At 45.0% G+C, this 4,468-nt stretch overlaps 1 pseudogene; it reads right to left on the minus strand.

Annotated features, from left to right (window-relative positions):
* Positions 1-3,545: 3,545 nt before the first annotated feature.
* The window catches only part of LOC119105544 (neural-cadherin-like), a 39,708-nt pseudogene continuing 38,785 nt past the window's right edge, over positions 3,546-4,468 (minus strand).

A 4,468-nucleotide genomic window follows, 5' to 3' on the forward strand; every position in this document is an offset into this window, starting at 1 on the left:
AACCCGGAAAATGGCGGAATAGAAAGAAGCACGGCTACTAAATTTACACGTGCCGGCAGAATCGCCAAGCCAAGTTGATTGGTAGTTCGGGAGACCTCTGCCACATTTAAACCTTCACGTTTAAAGCCTCATAATGATCTCAATACATATTTGAGAAGGAAACGCAATGCCCACGGGGTTTTGCAACCACTGCAGTCACTAAAGAAGTCATTTTTCATGTTCCGGTAAATGCTGTCCAACCGGGTGTAGGTATAGGTCACATGCTAAAATGCCTACATTTGGGCGCATTCATGGCTCGCACCCGAGATCATGTGACTGACTGGATGCATTGATCGGCAATTTTTTGGATGCAAAGGTGAGTTTTTTCCTCATTAGTGCTTAGTCTCGTGTTGCGACTCGAACCCATTGTTAAAAGTAGGAAATGAAACTGATTCCTTATGTGCAAAACCTGTTCGTCATTGAGGGCATCTCCAGAACACCGTTTGTTAAAAAGAGTTGTCCCGATTTGTTTGGAGTTTTGAAATGGAAAAGTCATCTTAAAGCTCATTCAATGCGGTGCACAGCCGTACCCTTCTTAAGATCTAAGCTCCTTTAATTTCTGAGCTACACGCCCTCAAAGATGTGTAGAGTATTTCGCACGGACTATTTTAAGGTCAACCAGGTATCCATGATATCATAATAACATCAGTCAAATCCTGCCACTTCATTGGTCATCCGGTGATCAAGGCCAAAAAAATTATAATTCTCAAGTCGTCCACATTTGACGTTTGTGAGCACGATTTCCAGATATAACGGCAGTCAGTCAGCTCTCAATCAATGTTGTGCTAGCTATGATGACGCAATTAAGCAATGACGTATTGAGGAGCATATTTATTTAACAGAGAAATTGTGTTCCTTTGAGCAGTCTTTTCCACTTAAAAGTACGCCAAGAGTTAAGTGAATTGATTTCATCATATCTGATGCTTGCTTCAAAACCTTTAATCGTGAAGCATTTCCGATGTCCTACAGCTGTTCTCTGTTGAGTGCATGCTCAGTACCTAATAGGAAGAAACATTCGACCACCCGGAAAATAAGAAACGCTTCGGCAAAATGGCGCATCGTAGTGATACATTAGTGCGTGCATTCAGCAAAATCCGCCGCATTTATGTGGATCAATACTTCAGTGAAGCATGTACCAGTTGTACCACTGGTTTAAAGAGCTGCTGATATGGACGAAAAATGCAGTTTCGAGCTACAGCCAAATTCATTCCAAGATTTAAGGTTGACGGCGTCACACATGCCTGAACTTAAACAACAAAACATCAAAACGTCGAAAAATTTAAATGGACATAATCGCTTTTTTTCGATCGCTGCTGCCTGGACGCCGGCGTGTCGTTCGTATGCCAACCGCCAGCTGATCCGGTGCAGCTTTGGTTCTTATATTACCTAATCCCATTGCAATGATAAGAAAAAGTGGACTAGTTTTGTGCTCCGTTACGCTTTCCATTAGCAAATGTTAAGCACATGACGCAGCAGCGCAGCAAAACCAGACAGAACTTTCGCGCTCGAAACAAACATTCAGCAGTGAAATCTGACTGCTAGCCAATTCGAGGAGCGCCACCTTCCGAGGACCTTTTGTACCGCATCAGTACAAACACGAATGCATGAGCGGTCATGCTGTTCTACGACAATAAACAGGAAACAGCATGAGAGACGACTGCGTTCGTATGACTTTTCTATGGCGTCATGCATGCCCAGGTGATCCTGGAATAGTCTGCAGAAAATAGTCTGCGCATCTTTGCGTCTTTCAAGCTCAGGAACCAGGGAGTTTCAGGTATTAAAGGGAGTATTTTTGGGAGTACCTTTGGTGCATATTTCAAAACAAACTGAAGTTGAACTCCAGACCAGTTAGTCTATTAACAGCACTGAGAAATGCCACTGCAGCACCTTCGAGACCAAATAAGGAAATTAATTTAATCATTTTCGAGTCCAAATTACTCTGTCTGCGCTTTGACAGCATTTCGCTTCTCCCTGTGCTCGTCGTAATCCCCGTTGTCACGAAAACCGCCGTGGTATCTCTGCCGGTGTGAATAGCAGAATGTTTGTGTTAAGCCCGGCGGGCGGCGAGAGCCTGTTACCGAGGAGCGCATCGTTTGAGGTTTGAACCAGTGCGTCACTGTGGAAAATGTGCCACTTTTATTCCCAAAGTCAAAGTGCGCCTCAAAAAGAGTCACGTGTAAACACCGAAGGAGTCAAAACATAGTGTAACGTTTTGTTGAATTCGTGATAAAAATACTCGCCTTTTTTGTTTAGGCAGAGTGTTTCAAGCTTTTTTAAAACACAAGAAATTTTCAACTGGTGTGCTGGAAACATTACAAGCACATCCTACATTGGAAAAGCAATGCAAATGAAATGTTTTTGCTTCCATTGTGTTGAGCAGGGAGTCCAATAAGATTTCTCCCGCATGAGCGGCTACTTCAAATCTAAATCCTGAGCTTTTTAGAAAATTTAGAAATCCGGTCTTTCTGATCAAACCGCACGTGTCTGATCTAAAAATCAGTGGAAAGTACAAAACGGGCACACTCCCTTTGAAAAGTGCATGACCGTGAACTGCATCGCGTAATATGCGTTATGGCTACTTCTTTTCAAAACCCCCACAATGTACAACACTCTCTTTCGTGAATATCTATTGGATCTATTGGTATTTCTGATAAAACCACATTGAATGAAGCGAATCCATGGATCGATACAAAACAGAGTGCCGGAGGAAACCTGGGCACTTTTCGTATGAAATGCAGAGCTCATGAATTTTGACGCCACCTTGTGTCGTTAGCAGCAACTATCGCTTTAAATCAGGGGTCGATGGCGCCACATATCTGCATTGGGCTTTTGGCGAACTGCCTGCAAGGGGAGCGTCGCCCCCCCCCCCCCTCGTGCGCTCCATCCGTTAAATCGTGAAATTCCGGGTTAACCAAATTGATTGCCTGTGGAACCTTTACGTAACGCATTACTCGGCACGGTCTGTCCCACCCTCTGACGTCAAATCGCCTTGAAATACATCGCTATCGGTGCTTAGAGTGTGCAGCCAAATACATTTGATCCCGCTTTGGTGGGACCGTTAACTGACACCGCAACGTCGTGCTCGGCCGAGGGCATTTATTCTTTTAGGGTGACGTCGTTGCAGGGCACAAGTAAATGCGAGCGGAGCTTGGTGGCGACAATGCGACAGACATTCAGACATAGGTTATGCGTGTGCGAATTGTAGGACGGCATTGTGTTCGTACCATTCTATAGATATAGTCATCTAACAGCGCATTGCTGAATGGGGACGACATGCCGAACCGTGCTAGGGACACCGTCCGTGCAGTACACGTCTGGCACACGATAGTACAGATATTTTTATGTCTGCCGTGTTTTCGCCGCTTTGCTCTGGCTGGCCGTCAGCATTCAGGAATGCGCTTTTAGGAGCTCATGCCAATAAAAATAGGTGCAAAGGTGCCGCTGGCTGAGCAATTTGTTATTAGGGCAGTTGAGGGCCCTTCCACAGTTTCCTTTTATGCACACAGTCACACCTACCGTGTGCGACAACGCATAACACAATCCCTTTTAAACAGCTGACATAATTGCTCACCATGCTCCTGCCGGCCACCCACATGGAGTAATGCGGTTTCACACACGTCGTGACAACAATCATTAGACAATGCGAACCGCGTGACATTTTACGCGCGTCAGTTGATGTCCCCCCCCCCCCCCCCCCGCACTATGTCAAATGCACCTTCCTTGCACAAGTTAAAGATATAACTTACCGTCGCCCTCATAGGGGAAGGTGTAGGAGCAATTTCCTGAGGAATCTCATCAAAATCACATGAAATCGCTCCCAAATTTCCATTAGCCAACAGGGCATTCACGCACATGCTTGACAGACACCACAACCGTGTCTCTAGTATATTATTTTTTTAGCGTCTGAGAGGCGATGGTTTTATTTCAGAACACTTCACGACCATCCACGGCCGGCACGGGCGACGTCCAACAACCGACGAATCCTCCGCGCACGATCGACGGGACGACAGTGGCAGGCTAACGAAGCACTCCAAATAAATACTGCTCAAAGCACACAAGAACTATTAATGTGCTCAAAATTGCCGAGTTTGATTCGATATAAATAGAAATAAACTACCAGCAGACTTCATACAGCAATGAAGACTAACCTATAACCATGACGTACTTGTAAGTTTCATACTGCTTACGTACGATGCTTCTGTATACAGTGATATGCTCCGCGGCGATAGCACCTTTATTATGGTAGACACATGACTACCGCATTACTGAATGAAGTCTTTCCGGGCGGTGTTCGGCGGGCGAAATTATGACCTTTTTACAAATGGCAGCTGTACTGAGTGCTTTGCCTGCTGTTTGCTCTTTGCTGATTGTGTAGTTATGTTTTTTTATTCCTATGTGTGTCCAAAATGAATCTGCTGGTGCAAAATGA

Source organism: Pollicipes pollicipes, unplaced genomic scaffold (assembly GCF_011947565.3).
Source record: "Pollicipes pollicipes isolate AB1234 unplaced genomic scaffold, Ppol_2.1 Scaffold_6138;HRSCAF=7277_pilon_pilon_pilon, whole genome shotgun sequence".
Taxonomy (NCBI): Eukaryota; Metazoa; Arthropoda; class Thecostraca; order Pollicipedomorpha; family Pollicipedidae; genus Pollicipes; species Pollicipes pollicipes.